Source organism: Phacochoerus africanus, chromosome 3 (assembly GCF_016906955.1).
Source record: "Phacochoerus africanus isolate WHEZ1 chromosome 3, ROS_Pafr_v1, whole genome shotgun sequence".
Lineage (NCBI taxonomy): Eukaryota > Metazoa > Chordata > Mammalia > Artiodactyla > Suidae > Phacochoerus > Phacochoerus africanus.
The window spans coordinates 77489699-77507988 of record NC_062546.1 but is presented as its reverse complement, the minus strand read 5'-3'; the positions used below and the strand labels follow the sequence as shown (position 1 = coordinate 77507988).

Sequence of the window (18290 nt, the reverse complement as noted above, 5' to 3'; positions counted from 1 at the left end):
CATAGATTTTCTTGGGCTGTTCCTCAATCAGTCTTGTGAATTTCTGTCTTATAATGAAGTTTTTCTCTCTTTCTTTCTATTCTTTTAAAAAGTATACTCATAAAAGTAATCCATGCTTATTATAGAGCATTTTGTAAGGAAAAATATGTTTGTTTTTTTTTTTTTGTCTTTTTAGGGTCACATCTGTGGCATATTGGAGTTTCCCAGGCTAGGGGTTGACTTGGAGCTACAGGAGCTGGCCTTCGCCACAGTCACAGCAACTCAGGATCCAAGCCACTTCTGCAACCTACACCACAGCTCACAGCAATGCTGGATCCTTAACCCACTGAGCGAGGCCAGGGATCAAACCCGAGTCCTCATGGATACTAGTCAGATCTGTATCCACTAAGTCATGATGGGAATGCCAGGAAAAAATATATGTTAAAAGATCTTTAAGATCAAAGATCACCATTATATCCTGTCACCGACAGATGACCACTCTTAACATTAGGTTGCATTTTCTTTTCTTAAATTCTTTTTTTGGCTCAGCCTGTGGCATGTGGAAGTTCCAGGCCAGGGATAGAACCCAATCAGCACCATAACAGTGGCAATGTTGGATCCTTAATCACTAGGCCACTAGGCAACTCCCTACATGTCCTTTTCTCTTTCCTCTATATTAAATGGGTATGCATTTATAGTACATATACGCCCTCAAATTTATAAACAAAATGAGAGCTTGCAGAATGCATATACTTTTTGTGTCCTGCTTCACTCCCTTAAAATCTATTATTAGCATTTGTGTCCCCATTCCCCCATGTCCTGTCTTCACTGTTCTCACATCCATGCCCCAATTCCAGATCTCAGTTCCTCTCTTCCAGTTTATTGCAGTAGCCCCCCTACTGATGGTTTTCTCAGTCCTCACCTTCCTCTGTCCCTAAAGCATCCTCAGTGCTGCAGTCAGAGGTGTTTTTCTACAGTGTGATACCAATCACACCACTCCCCTATTTTAAAGCCTTTGACTTGTTGCCTTTTTGCCCCACAGGGTACCTCCAAGTTCCTCTTCATTTCCCACATGACCTTCACCTCTTTACTCAGGTCTTTCTTTCAGTCCTTTCAAGTTGTTCTCTCTCTCCATGACTTCTGTGCTATTGCAGCATTTCTTAAAACATGGCCCACAGATCACCTTCTTTAGAGTCCCAGAGGAATTTTAAACAATGCAGAAACTTGGGTTCTAATGTAGTCACCCTGAATTAGAAACTCCAAATGTGGGTCTCAGGATACTGTGTGTTTAATAAGCTTTCCAGATAATTTATGAATATCCTACAGCATGGAAACTTCTTTTCTAAAACCATAGCATAGAAAAAACTAACATTGTTTAAAAGCATTTCTCATCAATTATATACCTTATTTGATCTTAACTGCATTTCTCTGAAGTCAGTTTCATTATCTACTCATCTTACAGGTGAGGAAACATTAAAGAGATTTGTCCAGTGCACATAACCAGCAAGGTCTGGAGAGAATATTCAAGTCTCCTCTTTCTGAATCTAAATTCCACGAACTGTCCACTCTACAATACCATCTTCCCACTTGGCTCTATAAAGATCGTGACTTTGATTTGCCTTCAATAAAGGTGCTCATCCTTCAAGGTTATAGTGCACTGTAAGTGCCCTTACCACATGCCCCCAGAACTCCCCTTTCCAGTACAGATAGTCGGTTAGTATCCTATTGTGAGTACCTGTGATTCTCTGAACATCTTTTTCTTGACTTGAGCAAGGGGCAGACTAGAAGTGCCAGGGAGTCAGAGCTCCAGGGAGCCAATATGGGCTGCAGGTAAATACTCTAGCTTCCTTACCTGGGGTGAGGTGAGCTGTGTTCTACAGAGATGTTCACAGTGATGCACTGCTTCATAAAGCTTTTTTTTTTTAATCCCCTTCCTTCTCTCCCCTGGCTCACATCCTCATTCTCCTCCAGTGCTTCCTGGAGATCTTCTGGCAAGTGAACACCCTGAACTCACATCATCTCTAGGATCTGCTTCCAGGGAACTCAATTTAAGACAAAGACCCAATCTACTTCTACTAAGAGAAGAGGATGTCTTTACCCAGGAGTCAACAAATGGAGAGACTGTTGTTTCAAGTGAATAGGAACATTTGTAGTGATTGTTGAGTAAAGGATATGAGTGATCCAAAGAGAAAAGAGAAAGTTGGTTAGTTACCACTAGTTAGGAAAAGAGACTAGGGAAGTTCCCAGACCATTAGGGAAGGATTTAATGGGTGGCATAACCCCAGTGAATCTCTCCCTCTCTGGCCCCCAAGTTAATACAAAAAAGGCAGATGACTTCAGAGATCATTGACCACATGACCAACTAACAGACAAGTCGGCCCTCTTAATCTGCTAAGCCACAATGGGAACTCCTATTTTTTAACTTTTTATTTACTTTTTTTTCTTTGCACTAGAAATTTCATGGACCCAGGAAATCATTTCTGTCTTATTTGCTTTTCATTACATCAGTGCCCAGAAAAGAGTAACTTAGTGGGTGTTTTATTTGTTTGTTCTTTCTTATTTGTTTATTTTTGTATTTTAAAGACATATCAACTCACAACAAATGGAAAATTACAAAAATGTAAGACATAAAGCTGGTCCTTTACTGCAGAGAGTTTAAGAGAGAGTTTTTTAATGGAGCATATTTACCATTTCCACACATATATAAACTGAACCGTAGACCTGGTCAATGACTTGATTAAAGACTATCAGGTGGCTAAAGCATGGGACCCACATGAAAACCAGATCCCCCAGTCCTGGTCTTGAGTTCTTTTTTCTCCCCCTGCTGTGGAACCCTTTGCCTCTAGCAGGATAAAATGTTGAGCATCTTCAATTGCACAGGTGCCTGAGTTGTCAAAATTTTTGATCACAGGTGCTCACCTATATGCCCTGATTCTGAGTGTTTCCCTACACCAGTGCAATACCTGACACCCCAAGATTTGTGCTGAAACAGTGGGGTTCTGTCCCTGACTCTTGAAAAAGGCTAGGATTTTTGTAAGCACTGGACTTGCCTTCCTAAATAAACATGCTTATTTGGTTTTAATATATTAAGCTCTGCTATTCAGAACTAGATTAAACTGTCAATCATCTCCCTCATATTTCATATTGTTTCCTCTGGGTAGGGGAATGTGTGATGTTACACGTCTCGCCAATAAAACAGCCCTCTGGATTGAAGTCTGTTCGGGACATAGAGCAAGATGTCAAATTAATTGTACTGAAATAATGAGTTAGCACCAAATGCTAATTAAATATTGATGAAAGTCATACTTTCAATTATCTTCATTATGGCCCCATGTTTTATGTAGGCATTAAATGCTTGCAGTACGGGTATGTCTGGTAATTAACTGAGTGCTATTAAAAAAAGTCCAAGTTATTGCCCTCCATATTAAAACACTTAGAAACCACTTGGAAAATGGAAACGCTGAAGAGGCAGTACTTTTTTTTCTGAAAAATATCTAACAGTCTATGAATTCTGTAACTCCTATTCATAGTTTTGGATACTCCTTTTTTTTTTTTAGGGCCATACCTGTGGCATATGGAAGTTACTAGGCTGGGGGTCAAATTGGAGCTTCAGCTGCCAGCCTACACCACAGCCACAGCAATGCCAGATCCGAGCCGGATCTGCAACCTATACCATAGCTCATGGCAACGCCGGATCCTTAACCCACTGAGCAAGGTCAAGGATCGAAACTGTATCCTCAAGGATACTAGTTAGATTCATTTCCTCTATGCCACAATGGGAACTCTCTCTCTCTCTCTCTCTCTCTCTTTTTTTTTTTTTTTGGCAGAAGTCAGAAAGTTCCCACTGAGCTCTCCAGAGTCATGGCTTTTTCCACTCTGCCTCACTTTGGGCAGCCTCATCTAAACACCTGAACTACCTTTTACACTTTTCCTGCCTGTAGGTGAAATGGCTGCTTTTAGCAAACTTGACCATTATACCATTTATGAAGATGTGACTCACCTAGGTTGTACTTAATGTACAAATTCTCCAGGCCCTCGTAGGTGTTCCAACAAAGAGGAGGCCAGGGATGAGGAGGATAAAGCTTGATAACCAATATGGAACTCAGTATTTTCAATCCCTCCCACAAAGCAGAATAGACCTGGGGTCTTTTAAAACCTAGTAACTGGAGTTACTATGGGATCAGCAGGGTCTCTGCAGCACCAGGACACAGGTTCAATCCCCACCCAGCACAGTAGGTTAAAGGATCTGGCGTTGCTACAGCTGTAAGTGTGGCTCAAATCTGATCCCTGGCCCGGAAACTCCATATGCCTTGGGGCAGCCAGAAAGGGAAAAACAAAAAACAGCTAAAACACAGTAACTGAATTGGTCTTAAGTAGGGCCATGGTATGTATGTGTATGTATGTGAACATACAGACACACAATCTGATAGGAGTCCTTAAACAGTAGGTACACTTGTCACTCTTTCTGCCTGGAAGGTTCTTCGTTCTTCTGTGCTTGACAATATTCCTCTCCATTCATTGTTAGTGATGTGCTTTGTTTTGGAATGTAAGCATACTCCTGTTCTCGTAATTTACCTGATGTTTTCAGATCCATTCTTCTCCATATAAAACATGCTCAGCCGAGATCGGGTGCTGTTGAGATGGCTTCATGTGGAGCTGTGGAAGCAGTATGGACTTGGAGTCTGGAAGCCTCGACCACATCTGGTGAATACTGACTCTGTCATTCATTGGCTGTGTGACTTTATGCAAGGTACTTAACTTCTCTGAGCCTCAGTTTCATCATCTGTAAAATAAGGTAATAAAATCCACTGGCTAGTTATCATGAACACCAAACAGTTGATCTCCAGCAAAGGTGTAATAAAAGGAGGCTGCTGGAGTTCTCATTGTGGCTAGAATCCATGAGGATGAGCTTTGATCCCTAGCCTCACTCAGTGGGTTAAAGATCCGGCATTGCCCTGAGCTGTGGTGTAGGTCACAGATGCTCAGATGCTACTCTGATCTGGCATTGTCATGGCTGTGGTGTAGGCTGGCAGCTGCAGCTCCAATTTGACCCCTAGCCTGGGAACTTCCGTAAGCTGCAGGTGTGGCCTTAAAAAGACCAAAAAAAAGAAAAAGAAAAGAGTCTGATATTAAACCACTTGTCACATATGAAAGGGCCTGGAAGAGAATCATAGTAAAAGTTCTATAAAGATCATTTAAGGAGTTCCCACTGTGACACAGTGGGTTAAGCATCTGACTGCAGCAGCTCTGGTCACTGTGGAGGTGAAGGTTCAATCCCCAGCCTGGTGCGGTGCGTTAAGAATCTGGTGTTACCTCAGCTGGGGCTCAGATTCAATCCCTGGCCCAGGAGCTCCCATATGCCTAGGGTGCAGCCATTAAAAAAAAGTCATTTAAAAAACTAATTGAGGAGTTCCCGTCAGGGCGCAGTGGTTAACGAATCCGACTAGGAACCATGAGGTTTCGGGTTCGGTCCCTGCCCTTGCTCAGTGGGTTGACGATCCGGCGTTGCCGTGAGCTGTGGTGTAGGTTGCAGACGCGGCTCAGATCCCGCGTTGCTGTGGCTCTGGCATAGGCCGGTGGCTACAGCTCTGATTGGATCCCTAGCCTGGGAAACTCCATATGCCGTGGGAGCAGCCCAAGAAATAGCAAAAAGACAAAAAAAAAAAAAAAAGCTAATTGAGGAGTTCCCTTCATAGCTCACAGTTAACAAACCTAACATGCACGAGGATGTGGGTTCAATTCCTGACCTCACTCAGTGGGTCAAGGATCTGGCATTGCTATGAGCTGTGGTGTAGGTCGCAGATGTGGCTGGATCCCTCATTGCTGTGACTGTGGTGTAGGCCTGCAACTGCAGTTCCAATTGGACCCCTAGCCTGGGAACTTCCATATGCTGCAGGTGCTGCCCTAAAAAAAAAAAAAAAAAGAGCGAACAACAACAACAACAAAAACCCAAAAAAACTAATTGAATTCTATAATTGTTCTATATTCATTCACTGAATTGAGGTAGAAATACAAGAAAAAGAAAGCATGAGAAACAGCTGGTTCTGCCCTGAGGGCTTCTGCCTCCAGGCAGAGGCTAAAACACTCTACGCTGTAGAACATGCCTCTTGTCACTCTCCAACTTGGTCCTCCAGTGGCTTCCAACTTACTTGGACACTAGAGTGGTCTTGCCCTGGCCACTTCTTTAGCATCCCCTCCCCCCATGCTCCCTTTGCCTACTGGTTCCAGCCACATAGGTCTTCGTGCTGCTCTTAGAATAAGCCTAGTGAAGGCAACTCAGGGGCTTTACAATTTTTGGTCCCCTCTGCCTGAGACTCATCCGTATCACCATGTTTGCAGCCGACTTCCTCCCTTCACTCAGGTCTGTGCTTAAATGTCACTATCCCCAAGAGACTTCCTTGGCCATTCTCTATAAAAGTGCCCCATTTCTCCTTTTCACCCTGCTCTGTCCATCTTCCTGGTGTTTAGTTGGAGTACTGTCTATTTTATTATCTATGTTTTTTTTTTGTTTTTTGTTTTGTTTTGTTTTGTTTTGTTTTTTGGCTGCACCCTTGGTATATGGAAGTTCCTAGACCAGGGATCAAATTTGTACCACACTAGTGACTTGAGCCACTGCAGCGACAATGCCAGATCCTTAACCGGCTATGCCACCAGGAAACTCCTATTTGTGTTTTAGATAGTAAATGCCTCAAAAGCAGGGACTTAATGGGTTCAGTTTGTATCTAGAAGAGTGGCTGTGCATGAGAAGAGAAAGTATTGACTCTGCTGGGCTCAGTGCCAGGCTTTATAACCACTCTTTAGGATAGTAATGTTGTCCCCATGGTTCACATGGGTTCAAACTTTGCCACTGCAAAATCACCATGTCCAAAGTCACAATTGTGATCTTCATCCTCAGCCTGCCTTGCTTCCAGTGAATCCTGTCTCAGTGAATGGCAGCAGCATCTTCTCAGTTGCTCAAATTTGAAACCTAGGAGTCTTCCAGGGTGCCCCCACACCACTTTGGTGCCTAGATCCAATGCATCACAATGTCTTACTGATTTTGCCTCCTAAATATCTCTCAAGTCCATCCTCTTCTCTCCATCTTTATTGCTAATACTCCTGTCCAAGGAATTGCTATTTTCCACTTGGATCTTGCAATAGCTTACCACCTAGTTGACTCCATTTCTCTATGCTTGTTCCCCTAACGATCCATTCTCTTCACAGAAAACTGAGTAATCATTACAAAATACAGAACTGATTATGCCCCACTCTCCCTCCCTTGCTTAGATATTGCTGTGATTTCCCATTGTTCTTAGCATAATGATGAGGTCCTTAACCTCGGCTCACTAGGTCTGGCACCATCTTGCCCTTGTCTCTCTTCACCACTGTCCACTCTGTCACTGTGTACTGGCCACTCCAGGCTTGTGCCATATTTAGGACACTCTAGGAGCCTTTCCCAGTCCAATTTGCCCACTCTCATGGTCCTTCTGTCTTGTTGACCAGCTGTGATTAGTTACTTTCTCATCCTTTAGGTTTCCAGCCAGTTAGAGTTGGTTTCCTGACCCCAAAGACTAAAGACTGATGTGAAACATCATAGAGCATAGTGGCTTCTCCATCGGTGTTTGTTGAAGTTGTAACCAAGGAGTTGTGAAATTATGCCTCTTACCTACTAGATTATAAACTAACTCCTTGAAGTAGCATTCTATACATCTAACATTTTCAGAGAGATTACTGAACTCATAGGAAAGCATGTATTTATGCTTATAGAAAAGATTATCCAATAAGTTAAATTTAAAAATATTTGAGGCCATGAATTAATGAAGATAAAAAAATAACATGTACCAGCCTGGTTCACATGCTATCATATTTAGTTCTTCTTTGCCTTCTTCTTTTTAGGGCCACAACTGTGGCATATGGAAGTTTCCAGGCTAAGAGTTGAATCAGAGATGCAGCTGCTGGCCTACGGCACAGACACAGCAATGCCAGATTTGAGCCATGTCTGTGACCTATACCACAGCGCATGGCAAATCCAGATCCTTAACACACTGAGCAAACCAGGGATCAAACCCACATCCTCATGGATACTAATTGGGTTCTTAACCTGCTGAGCCACGATGGAACTTTGACACATTTAGTTCTTAACAATGAAATGAAACTTGTTTCTTGCTCATTGTGTAGACAGAGAAATTGAGCTAAGTATACTCAAATAGGCTAAGTATCTTTTCCCAGATTTTGCATAACATCTATCTTATGGCTGTTTTTCCATCATTTTGTATAGAGTTGTGCAGAGAAAGAATCAGCAAATATTGTTGAATTAATGAATATGACTGCACCTCAAATGGTGGACCTGATGGGGTTAGATCCTGGTGTTGAATCTGAAGTTGTCTGATTCCTAACTGCACCATTGCTCTTTCCAAAGGTGAAAGCCCAATGCCTATCAAGGGGCCAGAGTGGAGAAGAAGACTGGACGTTCCAGCCTCCTGGAAAGTTCTGCTTGAAAGCACAGGCTGGGACGCACCCACCTGTGGGGCCAGTCTAGGTCCATGTCCTCAGAATTACTACATTCTATACCTTCACCATCAGCCTCCAAGAAGGGTTTAGATTCTCATTGTTGGAGTTTTACCTTCCCCCACCCCTCCCCCCACTTCTTTCAGCTTAGGAGCTGTGACAGCATATATCACCTTTCAGGAGGCCTGGTGGCTCATTTGGAGCTGTTAAGATAAGGGAAAGGAAAGCTTAATTGATGGAGAGTGATTAGGGAGGTGCTGCTCTGTATCTAAAAATGAAGCATGTGAGAGGAAATTGGATTTGTGGTGACAGCAGCAGCCGAAACAGGGCATTGCTGCTAAAGAACAGCTAAAATTCATCTATTCATCCAAGTGTTGATAGAACTCTTACTAGGTACTAGGTACTGATCTAGCACAAAATGTACAAAAATGAGAAAAAACAGCTGACACTCTCCTAATGGATCTTTCATTTTAGTGTGAGAAGATAATGAACAGGTAATAATTAAACATACACCCACATTAGCTGATGATACAACTTTGAAGAAGAAGAGTGTAGGGTAAGATGATGACAGGTGGAAGTGGGGCTAGATCATTGTAGGTGAGTAATCAAGGAAGGAGGCCCTTTTGGAGTGGATGACATTTAAGCAAAGATCTAATGAAGAAGCCATAGTAGCTGTTGGAAGAAAAGCAAGGAAAACTCCATTCATTGTCCTTATATCACAAGAAAGACATTAATCTGGTTCTGCCCTTGTCTGACAGCTCCAGATTTGGGCTGCAGTTGGGGTGAGGGAAGGTACAACAGACTAGACCCATGATGGAGATGATGGAGGGGATGGGAAAAAGGAAGAAGAGCCTCAAGGGGCAGGTCCCATTTAACCAAAGTGTGAAGAGGTCAAATTCAGGGACTAAAAAATATCTATAGATGGTGGGAAAATAGATAGGACTGATAAAAAATGTCCAGAATGATAAATAAGGTGCATGGATCTGTGGTCTCTGTTGATCACTGTGGTTGATACAGGCAATGTCAGATAGAGATTTTCTAACTCCATCACCCCCCCCCACATTTATTAATTGGCCGTCTATTATAGGGTGGTGCTTTCCTTGTCCTCCATTTATCAATTCATCTGTATCACATTGGTCCCTCCCACCATACCTCCAGCCCCCACTAAGCACCCTGGCTCATGGCTCATGGCTTTCTATTTTACTTAAGGGGTTACAATATGTTACAATTATTGTTTTTATACACAAATTGTCCTGGGCTTCATCCATAGGAACCCCTTTAAACTGATTTTTGTGTGCCCTTCTGATGTCTCTAGCACTCTTCAGCATTTCATTACTTGGTGGCACAAAATGTATTAGTTTCATTATGCATTTTTCTTGCCCCAATAGAGCCATTTCTTCAAGAAGCCTAGGTTCCTTTGAATAGAAAATAATATTGAGAAAGAAAGATCAGCCTTCAGACTGTTGCTGTTTCTAGAGCCTCTCAATGTATTAATAAATATATAAAGGTGCATATATACATATATACACCTGTTTCTGTTTATATATCTACCTATTATCTTTCTATCTACCTGCCTACCTACCTGTCTCTTTATTACGGGCCAATTCAGTCCAGTCTAGTACTATAAAGTGATTAGCAGTCCAGTTTCCTTAATTGTAACTCTTTGCTTTCTCTCTTTCGGTTTTATTTACTAGCTTGTCTCCTGACCACGCTAGCTGAAAATCTGACCTTGGACACACTGGTCCCTCCCACCATACCTCCAGCCCCACTGAGCACCCTGGCTTGGAGCCAAGGAAAGGAAGGCACTTCTCTGGCTCTTTCCACCACTTGGCCCCAAGGCCACTTAGCTTGAGTTCAGGGGACAGGGCTCTATCAGCTCCTGGCTTTCGCCCAGACCCTGAGGTCTCCCCAGTACTTTCATTAAATAACAAACAATCGCACCAACAAAAACAGTTCTGTCTGTTTCTGGTCCTTCCATTTTATCAGAGAGATTTTAACTTAGTTTATTGGCTGAATGGGAAGTAGTAGTCCTCTACTCCTAGTTTCTTTTTTTTTTTAATTTTAATTTTATTTTTAGGGCCTAACCTGTGGCATAGGGAGGTTCTCAGGCTAGGGGCTGAATCCAAGCTGTAGCTGCAGGCCTATGCCACAGCCGCAGCAACTTGGGATCTGAGTTGTGTCTTCGACCTACATCACAGCTCATGGCAAAGCCAGATCCTTAACCCACTGAACAAGTCCAGGGATCAAACCCACACCCTCATGGATACTAGTTGGGTTTGTTAAGGCTGAGCCACAACAAGAACTCCAAACAGAAACTTTTTAATCTGAGAGAAACTGCAAAAGCTACAGGATCAGTCTGAGATTACGTGTGGAGGAGAGTAAAGAAAACACTTCCTGGAGCAGGCTGGAGGGCAGTAAGAGAAAGTGAGTTGGTTTCTGCTCAAATTCTATTGAGTCGAGTGTATTCAAACTTTGATAGCTTTTGGCAGAGCTAGTGATTTGTGGTAATCTACATCCCCGGATTAGTAACAAATCTGTCGGGATTTCATCTCAAGCAGAGGCTGACAAACCACAGCCCAAGTGCCAAATCTGGTTCACAGCTGTTTTTGTAAATGGAGATTTATTGGCTGACAGTCACGCCCATTTGTTTACTGTTGCACCTAGGGCAGCTTTAACAATACAGTGGGAAAGTAGAGTGTTTGTAACAGAGATCCTTGTGCTTGCAAAGCTAAATGTATTTACTACTTGACCTTAAGAAAAAATATGCTGATCTCCAATCTAGAGAAACTGAGGAATGAGAAATTCACTTCCCAATGCAACATAATTTTACAGAGAGAGATACTGATTTAAAGAAAACAAATTTGAGAAGTCAAATAACAGATATAGAAAAAAAGAAGCGAAATTTTATCCACCTCTCTGTTACAGCATTATTCTACTATTCATTCATCTAATAATTACTTAGTGAGTATATACTATGTGCTGGGCACGCAGCTAGCTGGGAAAAACCCCTGTCACCTTGATGTTTTATTCTTGGGAGTAGGGGAAGAGTGATGGAAAGGAAAAATAAAGAGGAAAGCAAAAATATGTAGAATGTATAGCACAGGGATCTATATCCAACACTTGGGGTAGAGCATGGTGGAAGATAGTATGAGCAAAAGAATGTATGCAGGGGTGTGTGTGTGTGTGTGTGTATGGCTCGGTCACTATGCTGTACAGCAGAAACTGATACAGCATTGTAAATCAACTATACTTTAAGTATATATATACACACAGAATGTTAATGGTGATGCTATGGAAGATAACAGAGTGCGCAAGGAGGGTGAGGTGGGATGGGTAAGGAGTGGTTAAGGAAAGCCTCACTTGATGAGGGGACATCTGAGACGAGACTTAATGGAGGCGGAGGAAGATTGCCAGGTGGCACTGGGCCAGTGGTTTTCTGCAGAGGAGGCCCGAGGACAAGTGTACTAAGGCATGAACAGACCTGCTGAGTTAAGTGACTGTGCCTGCCATGGAGTGGGGCTGAAGGAAGCAAGGTGAGATAGGAAATGGCAAAGTCAGATGGTGAGGGATGATTGTAGGGACTTTGGCTTTTTTCTGAATGAGAAGGTGGTCTTAGGATATTGTGGGCAAAAGAGTAGAACAACCTGACTTATATTTTAAAGGCTAGATCACTCTATCTGCTATTGAAGATATATGTCAGAGGCCTGGATAGATGGAGGGGAGCCAGTTAAGTGGCAATGAATCAGGACAGAGGTGATGTGGTTTAGACAGAGGTGATGTGGTTTAGGTTTAGAATGGGGAGAGAGGTAGAGATGAAGTGGCAGCTCCAACAGAACTTGCATTTGGACTGGATATGAGAAAAAAGTACAGCTAAGTATGACTTCAAGGTTTTGGAAATGAGTAACAGGAAAGATGATGGAGACGTCATCTCCATGGAGCCATCAAATAGTCAGAGGGGTGCATGAGTCTGGAGTTCAAGGGAGAGGTCCCTTTTGTTTCAGTCCTGCATAATTGCTCCTCAATATTCTTAACCCGTCTCCTCTTTGAAAATTACATTTGTTTTTAGTATATCCATATTAATAATGATGCTCTAGTGAGTAGCTTTGTCATCAATCTTTATGCTTATCTATGACTAACTCCTTAGCCATGCAATAGTGGGGTCAAAAAAATGAGCAAACCTGGAAGGCTTTGGAAGATACTGCAACATTGTCTTGAGAAAAGTCAGACTATGAAAAGGTTTGCTTTCCTGCATACATTCGATTTGGATATTAAATTTTTTTAAATGTGTTAGATGAAAAACAACCTTAATTTCTATTAATTTGATTAATGGTGAAGATGGAAACTATTTTCACATATTTATTAGCCATTTCTCTTCCTAACCTTCCTCCCACCTTTTCTCTTGAGCTAACTTCTGTCTTCCCTTCCTCTTTCCTTCTTTCCTATCTTTAACCATTCCTTCCTTTGAATTGCAGATTCATGTTCCTGGCAGGTGCTGTAACCAGCTTTCCCAATATCCATTTCCCCTTCTATTTTAGTGAAACAACTTCAATTTTATTCAGGGCCCTTGTCTGCAGATTTGTTATTGTTAAATCACAACAATAAGAATATCAACAACTGTGTTTCTCAGCGTATCTTGCAGCTGAGATTGTGTAGTCCTAGTGAATGGGAGGTGGATGTCACTAGGGGTGGGGTGGGGCTTCAGAGAAAGCCCTTTAAAATGGGGTAGATAAGCCAACTTGTTTCATTTTTTTGACTTTTGTCCTGTCTTTCTTCTTCCTTCTGCCTGATATTAGGCTGCATTGCTGTGGGCCTGTGCACTGTGTGGTAAGAAGGAGAGGAAAGCCCTGATAGAGATGGTACTGCAGGAAGAGCCCAGTCCCTTTGGGCAAGATTATGTCATGATGCTTCCAAAACAGCCCAATTTCTCTGCTTACCTCAGGACTTAATTTACATGAAAACAATAAAACCTCTATTTGCTTAAGCCATTCTAAACTGGATGTTTATTAGATGGAACTGACAGGTGCCCATTTAATAGTGATTTCCATATTTTGGTTATTGATCTAGAAGAGCTCCTTTGATTTAAAGGGTATGAACAACTTATGGTCAAATATTTTCCCATTTTTCTTTTCTTTTCTTTTTTTTTTTGGCTGTGCCTATGGCATGTGGAAATTCCTGGGACAGAGATCAAACCTGAGCCACAGCACTGACAAATGCTGAATCCTTAATGGCTAGGCCACCAGAGAATTTTTGTCTCTCATTTTTTAAAAATTATTTTATGTGTCTGTTTTGATATTTTAAATCATTTTCTTTTGATAATTTGATTTCAATTATCAAATTTATCAGTCTTTAGTTTTATAGTTTCTGCTTTAGTGTCATATTTGGGAAAACCTTCTCTAGCACATGATTATCCACTTATATTTTCATTTAAAACTTAGGTTTCCTTTTTTATATTAAAACATCTATGATAGTATATCTGCTGTTTTCCACTCCCATGCTCATGGCAGACATTATTAACTGATTATGTCACTCATTGTTAGTGAGCAGCAAGGTAGACAACAATCTTTTTCAACACGATTTTCTGGGCCTTCACTACCAAACAATAAAGTTTCATGTAGCACAAAAGTCATTTATCATCCTTGATTTATAGGATTTTGTATTTTTAAAAAATCTTTTCCTATAAGCCAGCTTAAATAATTTCTTGGACAAGATGAAGCCTAAGAAAATAGAGAGGCTGAACTATTGGTACTTTTAATAATATTAGTCAAACATCACTGAGAAGATGACCACCTATTAATATTTTATAAACTAGAAAAGAAGCTAAGAAACCTTTAAAAAAATTTTTATGTATCTTCCAGTCTAAAAAGAAAGGTAGTATAATTCAAATGATGACAAATGACAAAATCACTGATCTATCTAAAGGAATCATCAACAGTTATTTAGACAGACACAGATGTTTCCTTTCAGCCGCTTACTTCCACAATATAGGCTAGTGCTTTGGTATTCTAAGTGTCTGTGGAGGATTCTAGATTCCTGGGGTGTTCGGAACCATGCCAATTTAATGGAGAGACTTGAGGGAGATGAAAAGTTTTGTACAACAGCTCAGAAATAGGGAGTCATAACCGATGAATTAGAAAAAACAAATACAAATCTTTAGGGAGCAAAATATTCTTCAGCAAGATTTGAGGAACTAAAAGTAAGGGGAACATTATCTGTGGATCCTAGAAATAAATTATCAGGAACATTTAGGAGTCATGGCCATTTTTCTTTGAACTTCAACTTGGCCCATTCCCTTCATGCTCTCTCTTATAACCTGCCTGCCTCCTACCTAATATCTAAGGTGCCGATACTTGTTATGACTTTCCTTCTTGCTCCCTCCTTAGGATGCAAACTAAGGGGCACTGCAGATGTAGATGAATATAAAATTGGAAGGAAATCATTTTTAAAAATAGGCATTCCATAGTTCCTTTCAGGGTTTAATTTATATTATTGAATTCTGAAAGGAGATGCCTAGATGACCTCTAAAAGCCTCCCTCTAGCTAGTGTCTGCCACAGAGCTACCAACTGAAGATGAGTGGCTGGCCGTTCTGATGTTATCGATGGTGATACCATAGCATAAAGCAGGAAGAAATAAATGGGATGGGGCTTCATTGGTTTAACCTCTAGAAGAATCATGGAGCTAAGAAGAGAGGTTGTGGGAGGGGATCAATAGTTGACAAATGAAAAGAGTCTCAGTCAGTTGGAAAGGGCATTTATTTTCCCATGACGTAGCCGAATAAATCACTCGTAGAATCCCACAACTTGAGATTGTCTTTTGCAAAATAACAGTCTGTTTTTTGTTACCTCAAATCTTTGCAAAACTATAGTACCAAGTTATTTTTTTTTCTACATTGCATAATTGGGAAAAGAGAAATACAACTCTCTAAATGCATGTTATAAGAGAGGCAAGTCTGTCATCACTGTCATTGTCCTGTCCAAGTATTTATGGAATGTGTAAATTATGTGGCACAACTTTAGGTACCATGCAATCAGCTTAAGTAAAATGTGATTCTTTTTTCTATAAAGTTATTTCCTCTCAATAAAGTAGTTATAGCCTGCTAGTAACCTGTGGTCTCTATGTTCTTTTGAGAGAATTACCTCAAATCATTGTTTCTCTCACTAATTATTATTTTTTTCTTTTTTCATTTTTTTTGGTCTCTTTTAGGGCCATACTCATGGCATATAGAGGTTCCCAGGCTAGGGGGTCTAATTGGAGCTGTAGCTGCTGGCCTACACCACAGCCACAGCAACACCAGAACCGAGCCTTGTCTGCTACCTAACACCACAGCTCATGGCAATGCCTGATCCTTAATTCACTGGGCACGGCCAGGGATCAAACCTGTGTCCTCATGGATACTTGTCAGATTTGTTTCCACTGAGCCACGACGGGATCTCTTCACTAATTATTTTTTAAATGTATTACTAATATATTTTCTCCATACTATTGATATTACTTGGGATATGCAATTATTTTAATTTATTTAATTAATTAATTTTTTTGGCTGTGGCTTGCAGCAGCTTTATGTGGGATCTCAGTTCCCAGACCAGGGATTGAACCTGGGCCGCAGCAATGAAAGTGCCATGTCCTAACCACTAGACCACCAGGGAACTCCTGTCTCTCACTATTTCTTTGTGTAAGTAACATTTATCTTTGACATTAGGAGGACTCTCGGTTGCATGGAACATAAATACTTTTGAGTTTTCTGCACTTGCCCTTTCCATTCTCCATCCATTCACTGACATTTTGGCTGATGGCTAATGTCTTCCACTGCATTGCTTTATGCTCTAGGATACGGAGACCTCTGGACCCATTCTGGTGGACTATCCTATTGACTGACTTTTGGTTGGGTTTAACTGTGGGAAGTGCTGTCAAATATGAATGAGAGTAAGAGGAAGGAGAGACCTGGATATTCCTTTATTTCCTCTGTTCTTCTATGAGCAGTGGCTGCCTTCCCTGGACCACAGCTTTCCCCACCACTCCAGCTCTCACTGGGTCTCAGTGTCCTATTTCTTCCTTTACTTCTTTAACTTAGGTACCAATGACCTCCAGCTATCGCTCATGTATGGCTGCCTCACTGTATTTGTCAGTTTTTATTGTAGCAACAAACAACTGCAAAGTTTCAGTAGCTTAAAACAATGAACACTTGTTTTTGGCTTATGTAACATGAGGGGTATGGGTCAGCAGTGGCTCAAATTCCAAGTGTCATCTCATTTTAAATCCCAGGCTGAAAGGATATGATGACAGAGGGCAGAAACTCCAGAGAGAGAGAGCCAACACAAACCCCACAATTACAAGTAAAACTTCTGCTTGGATAGGACAAAGGTCAACTCTACTCACATCCAAGTGGCCAAAGCACAGTCAAGCCTCCAATCAAATAAATGAGGACATTTACTTCTCCCACAGGATTCTCAGAGTACCTGGGTGACCTTTATTTCCTGGTAGGACTCTAACTAATATAGCTATCTATAGGGAAAATAAAGAACATTTATTAAAATGATAAATAGAGCATTCTCTCTGAACCCAAAGGCAAGAAATGCAGCTAGTCTGTGAGAATGAACCAGAATGAGAGACTTGGGTGTTTGCCATTTCTTATCTCTGCTCCTTTCTCTTTGCTTTCTTCTTTCTCTTTCTATAGGACTGCCTCATTTACTTCTTTACCTACATGTTGGAAACATCATGGCCAACAGTCCCTAAGTGTGTCTTGGTCTTACCTTTACATTCCCAGAGAAAACTTCTGACTGGCTCAGTACTCCAGAGATGCTCATTCCCAGTGCTATCAAAAGAATCCAACCATCCATGTCACGGTGTACAAAATAGCTGCTGGGATCCGGTGATGTCACTATGTCAATTATGCCAAAGTAAAGTTGAAAGGAGAATATGGGGGTGGCAAGACCACCTACTAGATGCCCACTATACACAGATGTTGGTTTGCTCTAAGGTTTTCCTTTTGTCATCATTATTTTGTTAAATGGCATTTATTAACTAAGTGGAATTAATTTTCCACTTAGTTAATATCTACTCTCTGCTTAAAAGAAATCTGGGTTTTATAGTATGAAGTCAACTGTTTCTAGTTTAAAATTTTTTTATTTTCTCTATGCAAGACACTATGTCTAAACAATCAGCTTCTCCCAGAAGGTAAAGAAAACATCCTAAGTAGATATCTCTCTGAAGATATCAGAGAAGTCCAACCACTTATATACCTGTGCAAATGACTTTAAGGTAAGTAATAAGAACATTTTCACTGATATACCCAGTACATTTGAGGGAGGCATTTTTTTTTTCTTTGCTTTTTAGGACCACACCCACGGCATATGGAAGTTCACAGGCTAGGGGTTGAATCAGAATTATAGCTGCTGGCCTATACCACAGCCACTGCAACACGGGATCCCAGCTGCATCTGTGACCTACACCATAGCTGACAGCAATGCTGGATCTCAGACCCACTGAGCAAGTCCAGGGATCGAACTCACATCATCATGGATACTAGTCAGATTTCGTTTCCACTGCGCCATGATGGGAACTCCGAGGGAGGGATTTAAAAACAGTGAAATCTAGGAGTTACCATCATGGCTCAGTGGAAAGGAATCTGACTAGTATCCATGAGTATGTAGGTTGGATCCCTGGCTTCGCTCAGAGGGTTAAGGATCTGGTGTTCTGTGAGCTGTCGCATACACAGCTGGGATCTGGCGTTGCTGTGGTGTAGGCCGGTGGCTACAGCTCTGATTCAACCCCTAGCCTGAGAACCTCCATATGCTGTGGGTATGGCCCTAAAATACAAAAAAACAAA

At 41.4% G+C, this 18290-nt stretch overlaps 1 non-coding gene across 1 annotated transcript; it reads right to left on the bottom strand.

The window, feature by feature from the left end:
- Window positions 1–16038: 16038 nt before the first annotated feature.
- On the bottom strand, window positions 16039–16110 carry TRNAE-UUC (transfer RNA glutamic acid (anticodon UUC)). The gene has a single exon. It is a non-coding gene; the product is annotated as a tRNA-Glu (tRNA).
- Window positions 16111–18290: the final 2180 nt, after the last annotated feature.